Here is a 23,379-nt window from a genome sequence, read left to right as displayed (position 1 = left end):
CAGTGAGGGGTGTGGGGTGTGTCAGTGTTACAGTGAGGGGTGTGGGGTGTGTCAGTGTCACAGTGAGGGGTGTGGGGTGTATCAGTGTTACAGTGAGGGGTGTGGGGTGTGTCAGTGTTACAGTGAGGGGTGTGGGGTGTGTCAGTGTTACGGTGAGGGGTGTGGGGTGTATCCGTGTTACAGTGAGGGGTGTGGGGTGTATCGGAGGGTGTTACAGTGAGGGATGTTGGGTGTCAGTGTTACAGTGAGGGGTGTGGGGTGTATCGGAGAGTGTTACAGTGAGGGGTGTGGGGTGTATCGGAGAGTGTTACAGTGAGGGGTGTGGGGTGTGTCAGTGTCACAGTGAGGGGTGTGGGGTGTGTCAGTGTTACAGTGAGGGGTGTGGGGTGTATCGGTGTTACAGTGAGGGGTGTGGGGTGTATCGGACAGTGTTACAGTGAGGGGTGTGGGGTGTATCGGACAGTGTTACAGTGAGGGGTGTGGGGTGTGTCAGTGTTACAGTGAGGGGTGTGGGGTGTATCGGTGTTACAGTGAGGGGTGTGGGGTGTATCAGTGTTACAGTGAGGGGTGTGGGGTGTGTCGGAGAGTGTTACAGTGAGGGGTGTGGGGTGTATCGGTGTTACAGTGAGGGGTGTGGGGTGTATCAGTGTTACAGTGAGGGGTGTGGGGTGTATCGGACAGTGTTACAGTGAGGGGTGTGGGGTGTGTCAGTGTCACAGTGAGGGGTGTGGGGTGTATCAGTGTTACAGTGAGGGGTGTGGGGTGTGTCAGTGTTACAGTGAGGGGTGTGGGGGGTGTCAGTGTTACAGTGAGGGGTGTGGGGTGTGTCAGTGTCACAGTGAGGGGTGTGGGGTGTATCAGTGTTACAGTGAGGGGTGTGGGGTGTGTCAGTGTTACAGTGAGGGGTGTGGGATGTGTCAGTGTCACAGTGAGGGGTGTGGGGTGTATCAGTGTTACAGTGAGGGGTGTGGGGGGTGTCAGAGTTACAGTGCAGGGTGTGGGGTGTATCAGAGAGTGTTACAGTGAGGGGTGTGGGGTGTATCGGAGGGTGTTACGGTGAGGGGTGTGGGGTGTATCGGAGAGTGTTACAGTGAGGGGTGTGGGGTGTATCGGAGAGTGTTACAGTGAGGGGTGTGGGGGGGTGTCAGTGTCACGGTGAGGGGTGTGGGGTGTGTCAGTGTCACAGTGAGGGGTGTGGGGTGTGTCAGTGTTACAGTGAGGGGTGTGGGGTGTATCGGACAGTGTTACAGTGAGGGGTGTGGGGTGTGTCAGTGTCACAGTGAGGGGTGTGGGGTGTGTCAGTGTTACAGTGAGGGGTGTGGGGTGTATCGGTGTTACAGTGAGGGGTGTGGGGTGTATCGGACAGTGTTACAGTGAGGGGTGTGGGGTGTGTCAGTGTTACAGTGAGGGGTGTGGGGTGTGTCAGTGTCACAGTGAGGGGTGTGGGGTGTATCAGTGTTACAGTGAGGGGTGTGGGGTGTGTCAGTGTCACAGTGAGGGGTGTGGGGTGTATCAGTGTTACAGTGAGGGGTGTGGGGGGTGTCAGAGTTACAGTGCAGGGTGTGGGGTGTATCAGAGAGTGTTACAGTGAGGGGTGTGGGGTGTATCGGAGGGTGTTACGGTGAGGGGTGTGGGGTGTATCGGAGAGTGTTACAGTGAGGGGTGTGGGGTGTGTCTGAGAGTGTTACGGTGAGGGGTGTGGGGTGTATCGGAGAGTGTTACAGTGAGGGGTGTGGGGGGGTGTCAGTGTCACGGTGAGGGGTGTGGGGTGTGTCAGTGTCACAGTGAGGGGTGTGGGGTGTGTCAGTGTTACAGTGAGGGGTGTGGGTTGTGTCAGTGTTACAGTGAGGGGTGTGGGGTGTATTGGAGAGTGTTACAGTGAGGGGTGTGGGGTGTGTCAGTGTTACAGTGAGGGGTGTGGGGTGTGTCAGTGTTACAGTGAGGGGTGTGGGTTGTATCGGAGAGTGTTACGGTGAGGGGTGTGGGGTGTATCAGTGTTACAGTGAGGGGTGTGGGGTGTGTCGGAGAGTGTTACAGTGAGGGGTGTGGGGTGTGTCAGTGTTACAGTGAGGGGTGTGGGGTGTATCGGAGAGTGTTACAGTGAGGGGTGTGGGGTGTATCAGTGTTACAGTGAGGGGTGTGGGTGGTGTCAGTGTTACAGTGAGGAGTGTGGGGTGTATCAGAGAGTGTTACAGTGAGGGGTGTGGGGTGTATCGGAGGGTGTTACGGTGAGGGGTGTGGGGTGTATCGGAGAGTGTTACGGTAAGGGGTGTGGGGTGTGTCGGAGAGTGTTACGGTGAGGGGTGTGGGGTGTATCGGAGAGTGTTACAGTGAGGGGTGTGGGGTGTATCAGTGCTACAGTGAGGGGTGTGGGGGGTGTCAGTGTTACAGTGAGGGGTGTGGGGTGTATCGGAGGGTGTTACAGTGAGGGGTGTGGGGTGTATCAGAGAGTGTTACAGTGAGGGGTGTGGGGTATATCGGAGGGTGTTACGGTGAGGGGTGTGGGGTGTATCAGAGAGTGTTACAGTGAGGGGTGTGGGGTGTGTCGGAGAGTGTTACGGTGAGGGGTGTGGGGTGTATCGGAGAGTGTTACGGTGAGGGGTGTGGGGGGGTGTCAGTGTTACGGTGAGGGGTGTGGGGGGGTGTCAGTGTTACAGTGAGGGGTGTGGGGTGTGTCAGTGTTACAGAGAGGGGTGGGGTGTGTCAGTGTTACAGTGAGGGGTGTGGGGTGTATCGGAGAGTGTTACAGTGATGGGTGTGGGGTGCATCGGAGAGTGTTACGGTGAGGGGTGTGGGATGTATCGGAGAGTGTTACAGTGAGGGGTGTGGGGTGTATCAGTGTGTTACAGTGAGGGGTGTGGGGTGTATTGGAGGCTGTTACAGTGAGGGGTGTGGCGTGTGTCAGTGTTACAGTGAGGGGTGTGGGGGTGTCAGTGTTACAGTGAGGGGTGTTGTGTGTCAGTGTTACAGTGAGGGGTGTGTGGTTATTGGAGGGTGTTACAGTGAGGGGTGTGGGGTGTATCGGAGGGTGTTACAGTGAGGGGTGTGTGGTTATTGGAGGGTGTTACAGTGAGGGGTGTGGGGTGTATCGGAGGGTGTTACGGTGAGGGGTGTGGAGTGTCAGTGTTACAGTGAGGGGTGTGTGTGTTACAGTGAGGGATGTGGGTGTATCAGTGTTACAGTGAGGGGTTGGTGTGTGTCAGTGTTACAGTGAGGGGTGTGTCAGTGTTACAGTGAGGAGTTGGGGTGTGTCAGTGTTACAGTGAGGGGTGTGGGGGGTGTCAGTGTTACAGTGAGGGGTGTGGGTTGTGTCAGTGTTACAGTGAGGGGTTGGTGTGTGTCAGTGTTACAGTGAGGGGTGTGTCAGTGTTACAGTGAGGGATGTTGGGTGTCAGTGTTACATTGAGGGGTGTTGGGTGTCAGTGTTACAGTGAGGGGTGTGGGGTGTGTCAGTGTTATAGTGAGGGGTGTGGGTGTCAGTGTTACAGTGAGGGGTGTTGGGTGTCAGTGTTACAGTGAAGTGTGGGGGTTGTGTCAGTGTTACAGTGAGGGGTGTGGGGTGTGTCAGTGTTACAGTGAGGGGTGTGGGTGTCAGTGTTACAGTGAGGGGTGTGGGGGGTGTCAGTGTTACAGTGAGGGGTGTTGGGTGTCAGTGTTACAGTGAGGGGTGTGGGGTGTGTTAGTGTTATAGTGAGGGGTGTGGGGGGGTGTCAGTGTTACAGTGAGGGGTGTTGGGTGTCAGTGTTACAGTGAGAGGTGTGGGTGTCAGTGTTACAGTGAGGGGTGTGGGGGGGTGTCAGTGTTACAGTGAGGGGTGTTGGGTGTCAGTGTTACAGTGAGGGGTGTGGGGTGTGTTAGTGTTATAGTGAGGGGTGTGGGGGGTGTCAGTGTTACAGTGAGGGGTGTGGGGTGTGTCAGTGTTACAGTGAGGGGTGTGGGTTGTGTCAGTGTTACAGTGGCGGTGTGGGGTGTGTCAGTGTTACAGTGGGGGTGAGGGGTGTGTCAGTGTTACAGTAAAGTGTGGGGGTTGTGTCAGTGTTACAGTGAGGGGTGTTGGGTGTCAGTGTTACAGTGAGGGGTGTGGGGTGTGTCAGTGTTACAGTGGGGGTGTGGGGTGTGTCAGTGTTACAGTGGCGGTGTGGGGTGTGTCAGTGTTATAGTGAGGGGTGAGGGGTGTGTCAGTGTTACAGTGGGGGTGTGGGGTGTGTCAGTGTTACAGTGAGGGGTGTTGGGTGTCAGTGTTACAGTGAAGTGTGGGGGTTGTGTCAGTGTTACAGTGAGGGGTGTGGGGTGTGTCAGTGTTACAGTGGGGGTGTGGGGTGTGTCAGTGTTACAGTGGCGGTGTGGGGTGTGTCAGTGTTATAGTGAGGGGTGTGGGGTGTGTCAGTGTTACAGTGAGGGGTGTGGGGTGTGTCAGTGTTACAGTGGGGGTGTGGGGTGTGTCAGTGTTACAGTGGCGGTGTGGGGTGTGTCAGTGTTATAGTGAGGGGTGTGGGTTGTGTCAGTGTTACAGTGGGGGTGTGGGGTGTGTCAGTGTTACAGTGAGGGGTGTGGGTTGTGTCAGTGTTACAGTGGGGGTGTGGGGTGTGTCAGTGTTACAGTGGGGGTGTGGGGTGTGTCAGTGTTACAGTGAGGGGTGTGGGTGTCAGTGTTATAGTGAGGGGTGTGGGTGTCAGTGTTACAGTGAGGGGTGTGGGGTGTGTCAGTGTTACAGTGGGGGTGTGGGGTGTGTCAGTGTTACAGTGGCGGTGTGGGGTGTGTCAGTGTTATAGTGAGGGGTGAGGGGTGTGTCAGTGTTACAGTGGGGGTGTGGGGTGTGTCAGTGTTACAGTGAGGGGTGTTGGGTGTCAGTGTTACAGTGAAGTGTGGGGGTTGTGTCAGTGTTACAGTGAGGGGTGTGGGGTGTGTCAGTGTTACAGTGGGGGTGTGGGGTGTGTCAGTGTTACAGTGGCGGTGTGGGGTGTGTCAGTGTTACAGTGAGGGGTGTGGGGTGTGTCAGTGTTACAGTGGGTGTGTGGGGTGTGTCAGTGTTACAGTGGCGGTGTGGGGTGTGTCAGTGTTATAGTGAGGGGTGTGGGTTGTGTCAGTGTTACAGTGGGGGTGTGGGGTGTGTCAGTGTTACAGTGAGGGGTGTGGGTTGTGTCAGTGTTACAGTGGGGGTGTGGGGTGTGTCAGTGTTACAGTGGGGGTGTGGGGTGTGTCAGTGTTACAGTGAGGGTTGTGGGTGTCAGTGTTATAGTGAGGGGTGTGGGTGTCAGTGTTACAGTGAGGGGTGTGGGGTGTGTCAGTGTTACAGTGGGGGTGTGGGGTGTGTCAGTGTTACAGTGAGGGGTGTGGGTGTCAGTATTACAGTGAGGGGTGGGGTGTGTCAGTGTTACAGTGGGGGTGTGGGGTGTGTCAGTGTTACAGTGAGGGGTGAGGGGTGTGTCAGTGTTACAGTGGGGGTGTGGGGTGTGTCAGTGTTACAGTGAGGGGTGTGGGTGTCAGTGTTACAGTGAAGTGTGGGGGTTGTGTTAGTGTTACAGCGAGGGGTTTGGGGTTTATGAGTATTACAGTGAGGGGTGGATCTCAAGGAGGGTTATTTCTTCAATACCGACGAAATGTCTTTTCACAGCAGCTTGTGGTTGATGCCACTAGGGGATCAGCTATTCTGGGCTGGGTGTTGTGCCATGATCCAGCGTTGATTAGAGAGCTCAAGGAAAAAGAACCGAGTGATCACAGTATGATCAAATTCACACTGAAATTTGAAAGGGGCTAAAGTCGGATGTATCAGAGGAGTAAAGGGAGTTACAGAGGCATGTGAAAGGAGTAACACAGAACAATATAGCACAGGAACGGGCATTCGGCCCATAATGTTGTGCTGACTCAGCTAAACATCAAATCAAATACTAACAAATGTTCGATATTTAAAATAACTTCAAGTCCACATCGGGTAAATCTTGAATGTAAATCTTTACAAGGGTTTTCACTGGGTTCTATTTTAGGGACCTCACTTCCCTTTTCTCTTGCTAAATTGCATAAGCAAATAGTTAACCCAACAGTAAAATATACTTTACGAATATGGTTACAATTTCAACATTTTTTTGGGTTGAATCAATTTATTCTAGCAAGTCCTATTATATCTAATTTGTTTTTTTAACCCTCTATCATGGATCAAGCCTGTTTGGCTGGGAAAACTAAAGGTATATTAAGATTTTGTGATCTATTTTTGGATAATTGTTTCATGTCTTTTGAACAATTATCTAACAAATACAATTTGCCTAGATCCCATTTCTTTAGATATTTACAGATTAGAAATTTTTAAAATACTGTTCTTCCTACCTTCCCGAATTTATGTTCATTGGATATTTTGGGGAAAAAATTTAGGTTTAAATCCTTTTCAGAAAGGTGTAATAGCAAACATTTATAATATAATTATGAAATTACGTCCAGACGTATCTAATAAAGTTAAGATCGATTGGGAAAGGGAACTTAAGATTACTTTACCTATTGAAAACTGGGAAAAAATTTTTCAATTAGTTAATTCATCCTCTATATGTGCTAAACATTTGTTGATACAGTTTAAAGTAGTGCATAGGGTTCTTATGTCTACGGATAAATTAGCTCGTTATTAATCTCATATAAATCCTATATGTGATAGATGTCACTCCGAGATATCTTCTGTAACTCATATGTTTTGGTCATGTCCTCTTTTAAAAAAATACTGGAAAGATATCTTTGATATTATTTCAACTGTTTTGAGTATTGATTTACAACCCCACTCTATTACTGCAATTTTTGGTTTACCAGTGATAGAACCAAATCTTTTAACATCTTCAGCTTGTCGGACGATTGCATTTCTTACACTAATGGCCAGAAGATCCATTTTGCTGAATTGGAAAGAGATCAATCCTCCCACCACATTTCATTAGTTCTCTCGAACTATGTTGTGTTTAAATTTAGAAAAAATTAGAAGTGTTATTTATGATCCCTCTATTAAATTTGAAGAGACTTGGAGGCCATTTATTCAATATTTTCATATGATGTAATTTGACCTTTTCCAAACCTACTCTATTTCTTTTTAGTATATGTTGAGGGGAGCGGAGTCAACGACACTAATGGGTTTTTTTATGTTTCATAACAGCCCATGTCTTTTTTTTTTCCTGTAGTTTAGCTGGTCTACCTTGTTAGATTAGTTTTTTTTTGGAGTATATCTTTTTTTCTTTTTTGATGTTAATTTGTCTATATTTGTATCCTGTAAGATTGGGAGGTTTAATATCCATGTATTAATTGGTTTTATATTTATATATGACAATTACAACAATGTAATCCCAATAACTCTGTATGATTTCTATGTTATGTTAATCTTTATCATTATGATACTAATAAAAAGATTGAAAAAGGAAAAAAGAAATACACCCAAATGCTGATCCCTCTTGCTTATACCATGCCAATCTTCCTTATATCCATGTGCCTATCCAAACATCTCTTAAAAGCCTCTAATGTATTTGCCTTTACTGCCATCCCAGGGAGCATATTCCATCCATGACTCTCAGAGGGAAAAAAAATTACCCCTCACAACCCCCTTGAATCTATCCCTTCTCATCTTCAATGCATGCTCTCTGGTATTAGACATTTCAACCCTGGGAAACACATACTCTCAGTTCACTCTATCAATGCCTCTCATAATCTTGTAAACCTCTATCAGACCTCCGATCAGCCTCCGGCTCTCCAGAGAAAACAACCCTACTTTATCCAGCTTCTCATGATAGCACATGGCCAGTGAACCAGGCAGCATCCATGTAAACCTCTTCTGTACCCTTTCCAAAGCCTTAATATTCTTTCTATAGTGTACACAACTGTACACAGTACTCCAGATGTGGTCTAACCTTTAGGCATCCGTTAGTCGTGAGAGACCATGGATCTGCACCTGGAAAGTCTTCACTCTCCAGGGCGCAGGCCTGGGCAAGGTTCTATGGAAGACCGGCAGTTGCCCATGCTGCAAGTCTCCCCTCTCCACGCTACCTATGTTGTCCAAGGGAAGGGCATTAGGACCCATACAGCTTGGCACCAGTGTCGTCGCAGAGCAATGTGTGGTTAAGTGCCTTGCTCAAGGACACAACACGTTGCCTCGGCTGGGGCTTGAGCTCACGACCTTCAGGTCGCTAGACCAATGCCTTAACCACTTGGCCACAAGCCCACACATGTGGCCAGTTTTATGATAACCACCTCACTTTTGAACTCAGTGCCTCTACTAACAAAAGCAAGCATTCCATAAAAGCAAGTTCAAGGAGCTATGAACTTGGAACCCAGTATCTCTCTACCCGGTAACATTGTTAAGGATCTTGCCTTAACAGTGTACTGTACCCTTGCACTTGCCCTATCAAGATGCAACACCTCACATTTATCTGTGTTAATCTCTATCTGCCATTTCACAGCCCAAATCTGCAACAGCTCTGTATCGTGCTGTATTCTTTGCCAGTCTTCTGGACTATCCACAACTGCACCAACAATGGTATCATTCACAAATTTACTGATCCACCCATCTACATTTCCATCCAGGTCATTTATGTACATCACCAACAGCGGAGATCCCACACAGATCCCTGGGGAACTCCAGTAATTACAAACCTCCAGCTCAAATAAGTCTCTTCAACCACTACCCTGTCTCCCATGCGCAAGTCAGTTCTGAATCCAAGCAGCTAATTTGCCACGGGCCCCACACATCTTAATTTTCTGGATTAGCCTCCCATGAGGGACTTTGTCAAACACTTTATTAATCCACGTAGACAACATCCACTGCCCTACCCTCATCAATCTCTCTTGTCACCTCGTCAAAAAACTCAATCAAGTTGGTAAGGCACATCCTGCTGTGCACAAACCCATCCTGACTCTCCATAAATAGGCCAGGGGTTCCCAAAAGTTCATATATCCTATCCCTAAGAACTTTCTCCAGCAATTTTCCTACAACTGACGTAAGACTCACTGGTCTATAGTTCCCATGGTTTTCCCTTGTTCCCTTCCTAAATAGAGCCACTCACCAGTCCTCTGGGACCCCACCTGTGGCTAGTGAGGAGATGAAGATACTGGGCAAGGGCCCAGCAGTCTCTTCTCTTGCCTCCTTCAATAACCTTGGTAAATCCCATCAGGCCCTGGGGACGTCCACCTTAATATTCATTAGGAGGCCCAACACTTCATCCTCCTTGACCTCTAAATGCCCTAACATATTTATACACTCAACACTGATCTCCTGGCCCTCTTTATCCTTTTCCTTGGTTCATACTGAAGCAAAGTACTCATTAAGTACCTCACTCACATCCTCTGCATCCAAGCAAATGTTGCTGCCCCTTCCCCCTTCATCCTTGTGTGGTTCCCCCCCCCCCATCCCACTTGCTCTTGATGTAGGCATGGAACGCCTTGGGATTTAGCTTAATCCTACTTGCCAGGGACCTTGCATAGCTCCTCCTGCCTTTCCAAATTCCCTCAGTTCTCTTCCGGCTTCTTTCTGGCTAAAATTGATTGAAAAAGAACACCGAAAGGGATGATGGCAGAAGAACAATGGCTGGAATTTCTGGAAGCATTTCGGAAGATACAGGATATATACATCCTCAAGAGGAAGAAGTATCCTAAAGGCAGGACAACACAACTGTAGCTAACACGAGAAGTCAAAGCCAACATAAAAACATAAAAACAACAGAGGGCATATAATAGAGCAAAAATCAGTGGGAAGTTAGACCGTTTGGAAGCTTTTTAAAAACCAACAAAAAGCAACTAAAAAGTCATTAAGAAGGAAGAGATAGTTAATAATTGTAAGCTAGTCAATAATATTAAAGAGGATACCAGGAGTTTCTTCAGATACATAAAGTGTAAAAGAAAGGCAAAAGTGGATTTTGGACCGCTGGAAAATGATGCTGGAGAGGTAGTAATGAGGGACAAGAAATGGTGGACAAGCTGAATAAGTATTTTGCATCAGTCTTCACTATGGAGGACACCAACAGTATGCTGGAAATTCGAGTGTCAGGGGTCAGAAGTGTGTGACGTTTCCATTACTAAGGAGAAGGTTCTTGGGGAAACTGCAAGGTCCGAAGGTAGATAAGTCGTACGTAGGGTGTACCAGCCGGTGTACGACCCGGTGTTCTGAAAATAGTGGCTGAAGAGTTTGTGGAGGCATTAGTAATGACCTTTCAAGAATTACTAGATTCTGGAATGGTTCCGGGAGACTGGAAAATTGCAAATGTCACACCACCCTTCAAGAAGAAAGAGAAGCGGAAGAAAGGAAATTATAGGCCATTTAGTCTGACCTCAGTGGTTGGAAAGATGTTGGAGTCGATTGTTAAGGGTGTGGTTTTGGTGTACTTGGAGGCACATGATAAAATTGGCCACAGTCAGCATGGTTTCCTCATTGGAAAATCTTGCCTGACAAATCTGTTGGAATCCTTTGAAGAAATAACAAATACGATAGACGAAGGAGAATCAGTGGATGTTGGGTACTTGGGTTTACAGGAGGCCTTTGACAAGGTACCACACATGAGGTTACTTCACAAGTTAAGAGCCCATGGTATTACAGGAAAGATATTAGCATGGATAAAGCAGTGGCTGATTGACAGGAGGCAACGAGTGGGAATAAAGGGAGCCTTATCTGGTTGGCTGCGAGTGACTTGTTGTGTTCCACAGGGATTTATGTTGCGACTGTTTCTTTTTACCTTGTATGTTAATGACTTGGATGATGGAATTGAGGCTTTGTTGCAAAGTTTTTGAATGATACAAAGTTAGGTAGAGGGGCAAATTGTTTTGAGGAAGCGGAGAAGCTACAGAGGGACTTAGACAGATTGGAAGCCACACTCAGGTTGGAGGAACAACACCTTATATTCCATCTGGGTAGCCTCCAACCTGATGGCATGAACATTGACATCTCTAACTTCCGTTAATACCCCTCCTCCCCTTCTGACCCCATCCCTTATTTATTTATTTATTTCTCCTCTCTCTCCCCCCCACTTCTCTCTCTGTCCCTCTCATTATAACTCCTTGTCTGCTCTCCATCTTCCTTTGGTGCTCCCCTCCCCCTTTCTTTCTCCCTAGGCTTCCCGTCCCATGATCCTCTCCCTTCTCCAGCCTTGTATCCCTTTTGCCAATCACCTGTCCAGCTCTTGGCTCCATCCCTCCCCCTCCTGTCTTCTCCTATCATTTCGGATCTTCCTCTCCCCCTCCCACTTTCAAATCTCTTACTAACTCTTCCTTAAGTTAGTTCTGACGAAGGGTCTCAGCCCGAAATATCGACTGTACCTCTCCCTATAGATGCTGCCTGGCCTGCTGCGTTCACCAGCATTTTGTGTGTGTTGCTTGAATCTCCATTCTTTAAAGCTTCCACTTCCTTCCCACAATCTTGCCTTGTGCCCTAAACTCCCGGTGGAGTCGTCGGGGCGCCGTCATGACAAGCCTTGCACCAGTCTGTTCCATCTGTCGTGGTTGTGTGCCAGAGCCGGGGTCACCGCAGATGTTTTCCCTGTCCATTCTTTAATGTTGTCTGTCCGTCTTTCCCTCTGTCTACCTCTCTTTCCCCCTCCGCAGTTCCTTGTAGAACGGTCTTTGCAAGGTCACTGGATCTTGTTACGTGGCCGTACCATCTCAGCTTTCTTTTCTACACCGTTGTGAGAAGGTCTTCATGGGGGCCAATGTGGTGCTGGATGGTCTTGCGGACCTGCTCGTTTGTGATGTGGTCCAAGTATGAGATGCCCAAGATGTTGCGATAGCATCTCATTTCCAATGGCTGTATGTTCCTCTGCTGTGAGGGTCCATGTCTCACATGCGTACAGGAAGATGGAGAATACCAACGCACGCAGGAGTCTGATCTTGTACTTCGTGGTGATGTTGCTGTCCCTCCATATTGTCTTGAGTTTGGATAGTGCAGTCATTGTCTGTGCTGTTCTTGCCAGGACTTCTGGTCTTGATCCTTCGTCACTGATGATTGCCCCCAGGTATTTGAATTGCTGCACTGTCTCAAGTTTCTGACCACGGACTGAGATGTCTGTTGTGATGGCACTGTTGGCATTTGCCATGAGCATGGTTTTCTCAGCACTTATTTCCATTCCAAACGTTGTGGAGGCTCTGTCAAGATGGCTGACCAGGTCCACCAACTTTACGCCAAGGCAACCAGTGCAGTACTCGCTCAGGGCACCATTGGGGAGTGGTTCCATACCTCTGTAGGAGTCCGTCAGGGCTGCCTCCTCTCCCCCCCCCCATCAGCGTCTTCCTGGAACGAATCATGAGTGTTGCCCTCGAAGATCATGTGGGCACAGTCAGCATCAGAGGGAGGGTCGTCACAAACCTACGATTTGCGGACGACATTGATGGACTTGAAGGAAAAGAGGACGAACTGGCCAACCTGGTCAGTCTCCTAATTGTCCCTGATATATCTGCCTCTTCCACTGCCTCCAGCAGTGTATTCCAGGCACTTATTACTCTCTTTAAAAAAGCCTGCCTCTGACATCCTCTGCAAAATTTCCTGTACTGAGATTAATCTATTATTAGACATGATTATCCTGGAAAAAAGACGCTGTCTGTCCACCCTATCTATGCCTCTCATAATCTTGTACATCTCTGTCCAGTCTCCTCTCATTTCCCTTTGCTCCAAAGAGAAAAGCCCCAGCTCATTAACACTTTTTCATACGGCGTGGGAAATGGAAGCTAGACTCATCCTGGCAATCTTTCTTATGGCCTGGCTCTGTATTGTCTGCCTGCACTGGATTTTCTCCGTACCTGTAACAGGTTGTTCTGTGTCCGACGATTGTTTTCCCTTGTACTACCTCAATGCATTGATGTGATGAAATGATCTGTACGGACACCAAGCAAAACAAAGTTTGTCACTGTACTTCGGTACACACTGAATGGTAATAATGACCCGTTGGGAGAGCCATGTCAATGGAAGGGTTACTGAAGTCTGGCATCTCACACTGGTGTTGTTGCCAGGGAATTTAAACCCTCCCAGCTCGAGAGAGAGCAGCTTCAGCAGGAGCAGAGAGCTTTCTGCACACATTCCTTCATCGGTCGCCCCACTCTCTGCTGCCTTCCCAGCTCCCTGCGTGCAGCATCACTGTCACCTTGTTACCTGCCGCGTTGGATGAACCCTGGTGAATGACCACGGTTGAGTGACGCTCAGTGAGTGACCATCAGGCCTCCGTCCCAAATCCCCTGCGGAACCATCTCAGCTCCCACCCTTTCGGACTCCGTACCCCATCATTGCACGTTCCAGGTATGTGCACAAAAATTGGGATTTGGCCAAGTTATTCACTCCTTGCCAGGAGGTCTCCCAGGTCATCTTTCCACTGAGACCGGACAAACGTTCACAGTGATGCCTCTGCTATGACGTTGTCTAGTCTGTCGTTTCCTTCGTTCTTGTCGCTGTGCTTACAACTCTTGATATACTTGTAATTGCTTCCAGGCTCAGTCCTTCTGTAACACCTTTTACTGACAGCAAACTCCTGTCTATTCCCTACCATTGACAGCTGTGTCTTTGGTCACATTCAGTCGCTGAAAGGGGTGGGGTGGGGGACGAGTGGTCAAAGTTTAAATTAGTGATAATCACCAGAGTGTGTCAATGCTGTTTCCTGTCTGTGGCGCAGGAGGAGTGTTTTGTGTGTGTATTTTTAGGGGTGTATGTGTTTTTGGGAGTGTGTTAATGTGTATGCGTTTGGGAGTGTATGCACATGTATGTTTTTGCAAGTGTGTGCAGATATGTGTAAGTATAGGCATGTTTTTGGGAGAGTGCATGCCCACGTGTTTGTGTGTGTGTGTGTGTGTGTGTATATATATGTGTGTGTATGTATAATTTTGTGAGTGTGTGGTGTTGTGCATCTTTGGGACTGTTGTGTTTGTGTACACGTGTGTGTTGCCCAGATGATTGCAGAGAGTGAATGAATTGCTGACCCATCCTAGAAACAAATTTTCTGAGTTTTACATCTTCTGAGCATCTTTGAAAAATTGGAACTATTCTGATTATTAAAGTCTATCCCATCGCTGATTTAATCACTTTCTTCAAGCTTTGACCTAAACATTGTTTCGTCAGCATGCGGTGGTATGTGTGCATGAGAGCGTGTGTGACTGCATGTGAGTGTATACATGTACGTGTGAGAGGGTGTACTTGTGGACCCTCTACCCTGAGTGTGTGTATTCAATGTCTTCTCGACAGCAATTGATACCTCAATTTCTGTGGGTCATTTAATCACAGACGATGTGTTGATTTTAAGCCAGTGCCGTTGTTATGTAACCATAGTAACAGGCGTAGATTATTTAGCTCCTTGAACATGTTCCACCATCCAGGGCCTTCTGAGTACCACTGAGAATTTGGAGTTATCCAGAGTATTTAAATCCATCCCACCACTGATCTGTGATCCAAATCCAGCCACCTGCAGCTATCTCCACTGAGGTCCATGAAACCCGAAATAGATTCCCAAGGTATCTCATCTGAGTGGGAGCAGGATGGTTACGTTTAGGAAGTTGGTGTAGATTAGATGAGTTTTATTTGTCATATGTACATCAAAACATGCAGTGAAATGTGTTTTTGGCGTCAATGACCAACACAGTCTGAGGATTTGCTGGGGGCAGCCAGCAAGTATGCCGTGCCTCCAGCACCAGCGTAGTTTCCTCATTCCTACGCCACCAAGCCTTTGTCAGTGGAAGTGCAGTCATCAGAGTAGGTTAAAAGGTCAGCACAACCTGTACTGTGCTGTATTGTTCTATGTCCCATATTCTGTTAGGAGGAAGACTGATTTGTCTTGCATAAGTATTCATTATTTCTCTCACAGGCAGTGGAGCTTATAGTTGATATTCCTGTCCATCCTTGTGTCTTTCTGAGGCACGGAGGGTTCAACTGTACATACAGCGTCTATAAAAAGTATTCACCCCCCCCCACCCCCAAAAGTTTTCATGTTTATTGTTTTCCAACACTGAATCACAGTGGATTTAGTTTGACTTTTTTGACACTGATCAACAGAAAAAGACCCGTCCATGTTAAAGTGAAACCAGATCTCTACAAAGTGATCTAAATTAATTTCAAATATAAAACACAACTGATTGCATAAGTATTCACCCCCTTTTAATCATCACTGGTGCAGCTAATTGGTTTTAGAAGTCACATAATTAGTTAAATGGACGTCTGTTTTTGGGGACCTGTGTGCAATCAAGATGTTTCAGTTGTTATGGTAAAAATACACCTGTATCTGGAAGGCCCAACTGCTGGCGAGTCAGTATCCAGGCAAAAATACACCATGAAGACAAAATCTGCAAATACTGACTATCCCTTGGAGTACAGTTAAGTCAATCGTCAAGAAATGGAAAGAATATGACACAGCTGTAAATCTGCCTGGAGCAGGCTGTCCTCAAAAACCTGAGTGACCGTGCAAGAAGGGGACGAGTGAGGGAGGCCACTCAGAGACCTATGACAACTCTGGAGGAGTTACAAGCTTCATTGGCTGAAGTGGGAGAGACTGTGTACAACAACTGTTGCCCGGGTGCTTCACCAGTCACAGCTTTCTGGGACAGTGGCAAAGAGAAAACCACTGTTGAAAAAATTTCACATGAAATCTCAGCTGGAGTTTGCCAGAAGGCATGTGAGAAACTCTGAGGTCAGCTGGAAGAAGTTTCTATGGACTGATCTTTTTGGCTGTCAGACTAAATGCACTGTTTGGCTTAAGTCAAACACCACAGATCATCAAAAGCAAACTGTCCGTACCGTGACGCATATTGGTGGCTGCATCATACTGTGCAGGTGCTTTACTGCAGCAGGCCCTGGAAGGCTTGTGACGGTAGAGGGAACGCAGGAAAACACTGATATCCTGGAGGAAAACCTGATGCAGTCTGCAAGAGAACTGTCCTTGGAAGAAGATTTGTTTTGTAGCAAGACAATGACCCCAAGCATAAAGCCAAAGCTACACAAGAATGGTTGTAAAACAACGAAGTTAATGTCCTGGAGTGGCCAAGTCAGAATCCAGACCTCAATCCAATTGAGAATTTGTGTCTGGACCTGAAAAGGGCTGTTCACTCACAATCCCCATGCAATTTGACAGAGCTTGAGCAGTTTTGTAAAGAAGGATGGGGAAAAGTTGCAGTGTCCAGATGTGCAAAGCTGATAGAGACCTATCCACACAGACTCAAGGCTGTAATTGCTGTCAAATGTGCATCTACTAAATACTGACTTGAAGGGGGTGAGTAATTATGCGGTCAATTATTTAGTGTTTAATATTTGTAATAAATTTAGACCAGTTAGTAGAAATTTGTTTTCACTTTGACACAAAAGAGTCTTTTTCTGTTGATCGGTGTCTAAAAAAGACAAATTAAATCCACTATGATTCAATGTTGTAAAACAATAAAACATCTGGGGGTGGTCGGGGGTGGGGAGAATACTTTTTTAGGCACTGTAGAATCATTGAACATTTATGAAGCACAGGGGAGAGGTCATTTGGCCGATTGCTTTTGGCTAAGTTCATAGACAGTTGCGCGACGTAATTTCACCTTTCAGGGCTACAGGGCAATCCTCCTCAAGTCTGGTTTAAAAGTTATGCATACAAGATGCTGAAGAAACTCAGCAGGTCTGGCAGCATCTACGGAGGTGTTTAAACTGTTGACATTTCATCCAAGACCCTTCATCAGGAGTACTCTGGATTTCCAGCAGCTGCAGATTTTCTTGTGTTTAAAAGATTTTCTCTCACCCTTTCAGGCAGTGGGCTCCAGACTCCCACCTGCCTCTGAGAAAGAAAGGTTTTTCCTCATATCTCGCTGTTCCTTCTCTGAATTAAATTTCTGCTCACTTGTCTTTGACTGCTCTGCTAAAGAGATTAGGCCCAGCTTATTTAGTCTATCTAGGCCCCTCGTTACTCTATAAACCTCAGTCAAGTCTCTCCCTCCACCTCCTCTGTCCCAAAGGAAAGAGTGACGGCTTCAGATTGTGACTCAGATCCAGATCTGATTCAGATTCATGTATCTATCGGATGTACATAGAAACACAGTGAAATGGGCTGCTTGTGTCAACAACTAACACAACCAGGTTCGACTCCCACCACTGCCTCTAAAGTGTTCTCGCCGTGACCACGCTGGTTTCCTCTGGTTCCTTCGGTTTCCTCCCACATTCCAAAGACATAAGGGTCTCGTGGGTGTATTTGGATGGCACAGGCTTGCTGGGCCTGAAAGCCCTGTTACAGCACTGTATCTCTAAATTAAAAACAAATAAAATCCTAGGGATGTGCTGGAGGCAGCCTGCGCGTGTGGCCACACATAGCTTACCCAGTCTCTGCCCATTGCACCAGTTTTCCAGTCCTGGCAACCTCGCTGTAAATCTCTTCACCTGTGTAATCACATACTTAATGCGGTGACCAGCACTGTACACAGAGCTCAGGCTGCGGCCTAACTAGCCTGAGTGCTGATTATTTTGTCAGTAAACATAACATTGGATGTTCTGAAGCTGACGGTGAGGAGGAGACTCTGCAGGCAAAAATGACTTGCACTTGAACGTTTGAGAAACTGGTAATTATCAGAACTGTAGGAAGCGATGATTAGAGGCCGTGGGCGTCTTGGGTGATGCTTCGTTTTAAGTCCCACATCAAAAGGGGGGGTTGCCCTCCATTACGTCAAGCTTAGAAAAGCCATGGGCAGCGAGTCTGCTGGAAGCTGACTTCTCGCGTCTTGTGTCATCTCAGTTCTACTCACGTAGAACAGCACAGGAACATGCCCATGATGTTGTGCCAAGCTAATTAACTAGTGATTTAATATCCAATTGAGCGAATCCCTTTTGCCCACACGATGTCCGTATTCCTCCAGTCCCTGTGTATTCGTACGCCTGTCCAAGAGCCTCTTAAATGCTGCTGTTCTATCTGCCTCCACTACCAACCCAGGAAGTTCCACAGCCCCATCACACTGTGCTTTCGAAAACAACTTGCCCACACATCTCATTTGGAACCCGCTCTCACCTGAATTGCATGCCGTCTGGTATTAGACAGTTCAACCATGGGATAAAGATGTCGCCTGTCTATTTATCACGGTCATAATCTTACAGACCTCTGACTTCTATAAAGGTCCCCGAGCAGCCCCAAGACGTTGTGGAAAGCTAATCAAGCCTTCTGCTGCCTGTCTCTCTCCAAACCGTTTCAAAGTCAAATTATTATATATGTCACCATATGCTATCTTGAGATTCATTTTCTTTCAGGCATTTACATTAAAATAAAGAAACACCTCCTGCCCGATGGTAGCAACAAGAAGGAATGGTGGGGGTCCTTGATGATGGATGCTGCTTTCCTGTGACAGGGCTCCACACAGTTGTGCTCAATAATGGGGATGCTTTTTTCCTGTGAGGGACTGGACTGGATGGTATCCCCCATTACTTGTAGCCTTTTCCATTCCTGGGCAGGATATGATGCAAACCAGACATTCTCAACTTTGTCAAAGTTTTAAGTGACATGCCAATTCTGTGCAGACTTCCAAGAAAGTAGGGACGCGTAGATTGCTCTTAGAGGAAGTGTTCCAGTCTGTGCAGGAACACTAGAAATGTGTTGGTCTTTTAATAAGGAAGTTGCTATTGTGAGATATGATTGTAATGTGAACATTCGAGGGCTGTACTAAAGGACAGACGGTTATCCAACGATAACATGTACAGAGTGAAAGGCATTTGGCCCATGTGTTTCTAGAGCATCAATCCTCCAACAAGCAGGTTATTTATGGAGCTTTCCTTACATTTTCCCTCTGGAATTGATCGCTACTTAAATGCAAAGTGCATAAAAAAACTGGAGCCTGTTTAAGAAGCAGAATAATTTTATCTCGTGCTGTAAGGATCTGTAGTAAATACATTTCATGAACAACAGCATAACATGTCAACAGAGATCAGCACCGTAAGGACAAAGCATCGGGTATGTCAAATGTTACATAACAATTGCTGAGAGTGTTACAGTGAGGGCAAGGCATTGGGTATGTCGAGTGTTAGACAGCTATCGGTATATGACAGGGAGTGTTACAGTGAGAGCTTCATCGGAGAGTGTTACAGTGAGGGGTGTGGGGTGTATCAGTGTTACAGTGAGGGGTGTGGGGTGTATCGGAGGGTGTTACAGTGAGGGGAGTGGGGTGTGTCAGTGTTACAGTGAGGGGTGTGGGGTGTATCAGTGTTACAGTGAGGGGTGTGGGGTGTATCAGTGTTACAGTGAGGGGTGTGGGGTGTATCAGAGAGTGTTATAGTGAGGGGTGTGGGGTGTATCGGAGAGTGTTACAGTGAGGGGTGTGGGGTGTATCGGAGGGTGTTACAGTGAGGGGTCTGGGGTGTATCGGAGAGTGTTACAGTGAGGGGTATGGGGTGTATCGGAGGGTGTTACAGTGAGGGGTGTGGGGTGTATCGGAGAGTGTTACAGTGAGGGGTGTGGGCTGTATCGGAGGGTGTTACAGTGAGGGGTGTGGGGTGTATCGGAGGGTGTTACAGTGAGGGGTGTGGGGTGTATCAGAGAGTGTTACAGTGAGGCGTGTGGGGTGTATCAGAGTGTTACAGTGAGGGGTGTGGGGTGTATCGGAGGGTGTTACAGTGAGGGGTGTGGGGTGTATCAGAGAGTGTTACAGTGAGGGGTGTGGGGTGTATCGGAGAGTGTTACAGTGAGGGGTGTGGGGTGTATCGGAGAGTGTTACAGTGAGGGGTGTGGGGTGTATCGGAGAGTGTTACAGTGAGGGGTGTGGGGTGTATCGGAGGGTGTTACGATGAGGGGTGTGGGGTGTATCAGTGTTACAGTGAGGGGTGTGGGGTGTATCGGAGAGTGTTACGGTGAGGGGTGTGGGGTGTATCGGAGAGTGTTACAGTGAGGGGTGTGGGGTGTATCGGAGAGTGTTACAGTGAGACGTGTGGGGTGTATCAGAGTGTTACAGTGAGGGATGTGGGGTGTATCGGAGGGTGTTACAGTGAGGGGTGTGGGGTGTATCGGAGAGTGTTACAGTGAGGTGTGTGGGGTGTATCAGAGTTACAGTGAGGGGTGTGGGGTGTATCGGAGGGTGTTACAGTGAGGGGTGTGGGGTGTATCTGAGAGTGTTACAGTGAGGGGTGTGGGGTGTATCGGAGGGTGTTACAGTGAGGGGTGTGGGGTGTATCAGAGAGTGTTACAGTGAGGCATGTGGGGTGTATCAGAGTGTTACAGTGAGGGGTGTGGGGTGTATCGGAGAGTGTTACAGTGAGGGGTGTGGGGTGTATCGGAGAGTGTTACAGTGAGGGGTGTGGGGTGTATCGGAGAGTGTTACAGTGAGGTGTGTGGGGTGTATCAGTGTTACAGTGAGGGGTGTGGGGTGTATCGGAGGGTGTTACAGTGAGGGGTGTGGGGTGTATCGGAGGGTGTTACAGTGAAGGGTGTGGGGTGTATCGGAGGGTGTTACAGTGAGGGGTGTGGGGTGTATCGGAGAGTGTTACGGTGAGGGGTGTGGGGTGTATCAGTGTTACAGTGAGGGGTGTGGGGTGTATCGGAGAGTGTTACAGTGAGGGGTGTGGGCTGTATCAGAGTGTTACAGTGAGGGGTGTGGGCTGTATCAGTGTTACAGTGAGGGGTGTGGGGTGTATCGGAGAGTGTTACAGTGAGGGGTGTGGGGTGTATCGGAGAGTGTTACAGTGAGGGGTGTGGGGTGTATCGGAGAGTGTTACAGTGAGGGGTGTGGGGTGTATCGGAGAGTGTTACAGTGAGGCATGTGCGGTGTATCAGAGTGTTACATTGGGTGTGGGGTGTATCGGAGGGTGTTACAGTGAGGGGTGTGGGGTGTATCGGAGGGTGTTACAGTGAGGGGTGTGGGGTGTATCGGAGAGTGTTACGATGAGGGGTGTGGGGTGTATCAGAGAGTGTTACAGTGAGGGGTGTGGGGTGTATCGGAGAGTGTTACAGTGAAGGGTGTGGGCTGTATCGGAGGGTGTTACGATGAGGGGTGTGGGGTGTATCAGTGTTACAGTGAGGGGTGTGGGGTGTATCGGAGAGTGTTACGATGAGGGGTGTGGGGTGTATCGGAGAGTGTTTGAGTGAGACGTGTGGGGTGTAGCAGAGTGTTACAGTGAGGGATGTGGGGTGTATCGGAGAGTGTTACAGTGAGGGGTGTGGGGTGTATCGGAGAGTGTTACAGTGAGGGGTGTGGGTTGTGTCAGTGTTACAGTGAGGTGTGTGGGGTGTATCAGTGTTACAGTGAGGGGTGTGGGGTGTATCGGAGAGTGTTACAGTGAGGGATGTGGGTTGTGTCAGTGTTACAGTGAGGTGTGTGGGGTGTATCAGTGTTACAGTGAGGGGTGTGGGGTGTATCGGAGGGTGTTACAGTGAGGGGTGTGGGGTGTATCAGAGAGTGTTACAGTGAGGCGTGTGGGGTGTATCAGAGTGTTACAGTGAGGGGTGTGGGGTGTATCAGAGAGTGTTACAGTGAGGGGTGTGGGGTGTATCGGAGGGTGTTACAGTGAAGGGTGTGGGGTGTATCGGAGGGTGTTACAGTGAGGGGTGTGGGGTGTATCGGAGGGTGTTACGGTGAGGGGTGTGGGGTGTATCGGAGAGTGTTACGGTGAGGGGTGTGGGGTGTATCGGAGGGTGTTACAGTGAGGGGTGTGGGGTGTATCGGAGAGTGTTACAGTGAAGGGTGTGGGGTGTATCGGAGGGTGTTACAGTGAGGGGTGTGGGGTGTATCGGAGAGTGTTACGGTGAGGGGTGTGGGGTGTATCAGTGTTACAGTGAGGGGTGTGGGGTGTATCGGAGAGTGTTACAGTGAGGGGTGTGGGCTGTATCAGAGTGTTACAGTGAGGGGTGTGGGCTGTATCAGTGTTACAGTGAGGTGTGTGGGCTGTATCAGTGTTACAGTGAGGGGTGTGGGGTGTATCGGAGGGTGTTACAGTGAGGGGTGTGGGGTGTATCGGAGAGTGTTACAGTGAGGCATGTGCGGTGTATCAGAGTGTTACAGTGAGGGGTGTGGGGTGTATCGGAGGGTGTTACAGTGAGGGGTGTGGGGTGTATCGGAGGGTGTTACAGTGAGGGGTGTGGGGTGTATCGGAGAGTGTTACGATGAGGGGTGTGGGGTGTATCGGAGAGTGTTACGGTGAGGTGTGTTGGATGTATCGGAGAGTGTTACAGTGAGGGGTGTGGGCTGTATCGGAGGGTGTTACGATGAGGGGTGTGGGGTGTATCAGTGTTACAGTGAGGGGTGTGGGGTGTATCGGAGAGTGTTACGATGAGGGGTGTGGGGTGTATCGGAGAGTGTTACAGTGAGGGGTGTGGGGTGTATCGGAGAGTGTTACAGTGAGGTGTGGGCTGTATCAGAGTGTTACAGTGAGGGATGTGGGGTGTATCGGAGGGTGTTACAGTGAGGGGTGTGGGTTGTGTCAGTGTTACAGTGAGGGGTGTGGGGTGTATCGGAGAGTGTTACAGTGAGGTGTGTGGGGTGTATCAGTGTTACAGTGAGGGGTGTGGGGTGTATCGGAGGGTGTTACAGTGAGGGGTGTGGGGTGTATCAGTGTTACAGTGAGTGTTGTGGGGTGTATAGGAGTCTGTTTTACCGAGGTTGTGTGGAATGAGTCTGAGTGTTGTGTGCAAGGAAACCTCTGCCCAAGTCTGCATACACATGTGAGTGTGTATGTGTGAATGTCTGTGTACGAATGTATCTGTGTGTGGGTGTGTGCGCTCACGTTCTGTGTGTGTGTGTATATATGCATGTAGGTCTGTGTACATGCATTTGTCTGTGAACGTGTGTGTACATCCGTGTATGTACTGTATATTTGTGTGCACCCATGCATGTGGCCAGTGGATGTGTGTGCATATCTGTGTGTGTCTGTGGATGTGTACCGTGTATCTAAGTGTCTGTGTGCATCTGTGTTTGTGTGGTCTATGTACTGTGTATGTATGTGTCTGTGTGTGTATATATATATAAAACTGTTTGTATGTCACTGCATCTGTGTTTATGTGTCTGTGTGTGTTTACATTACTCCTCTGAAGATTCCCTTGCATTTTTAATTCCCGTTCTTTCAGAGGACTGTGGTGTCAATGCACAAACAGATTCTGTTCCAGTTAGACCAGTGACTCCGCTCAGTTAAATCACAAGGAGTTGGAAGCAACAAGTTAGTGTGATGCTCACATTGCAGGATTTTCCTATCAACGCAGCCCTGATTGGGTGCGGGTGTGGTGGGGCGGGGCGGTGAGGAGAGAAGCAATGAAAAGACCCCTGATCTGAAGTAATCGGACGTGTAGAAGTTTTGCTCCTTGTGTGACTGACAGTGAGCTGTCCCTGTGGTGGGCAGGGAATTGCCGAGCTCTCCGGTCCCTTTCCCTAAGTCACACACTGCTGCCTCCCTTCAGTCGCCACAAATGCCATTCTCATGTCTGCCCTGGTCCCTCAGCTTATTTGTTCCAGCTGTTGGCTTCTTGCTGTATAATGGCCTTT

General features: G+C 48.5%; 1 protein-coding gene across 5 annotated transcripts in view; it reads left to right on the top strand.

The window, feature by feature from the left end:
* The window catches only part of kank2 (KN motif and ankyrin repeat domains 2), a 151,382-nt gene that overhangs the window by 38,903 nt on the left and 89,100 nt on the right, over positions 1-23,379 (top strand). Inside the window, exon 1 of one of the 5 annotated variants that reach the window (XM_063035634.1) lies at positions 12,761-13,228. The exons of the other annotated variants lie outside the window; for them this stretch is intronic. The gene's annotated coding sequence lies outside the window, so the exon portion shown is untranslated. Of the gene's footprint in view, positions 1-12,760; positions 13,229-23,379 lie in introns of those variants that run through there. 5 annotated transcript variants of the gene reach the window in all.

Source organism: Mobula hypostoma, chromosome 29, assembly GCF_963921235.1.
Source record: "Mobula hypostoma chromosome 29, sMobHyp1.1, whole genome shotgun sequence".
Lineage (NCBI taxonomy): Eukaryota > Metazoa > Chordata > Chondrichthyes > Myliobatiformes > Myliobatidae > Mobula > Mobula hypostoma.
This window is presented reverse-complemented; position numbering and strand designations above follow the sequence as displayed.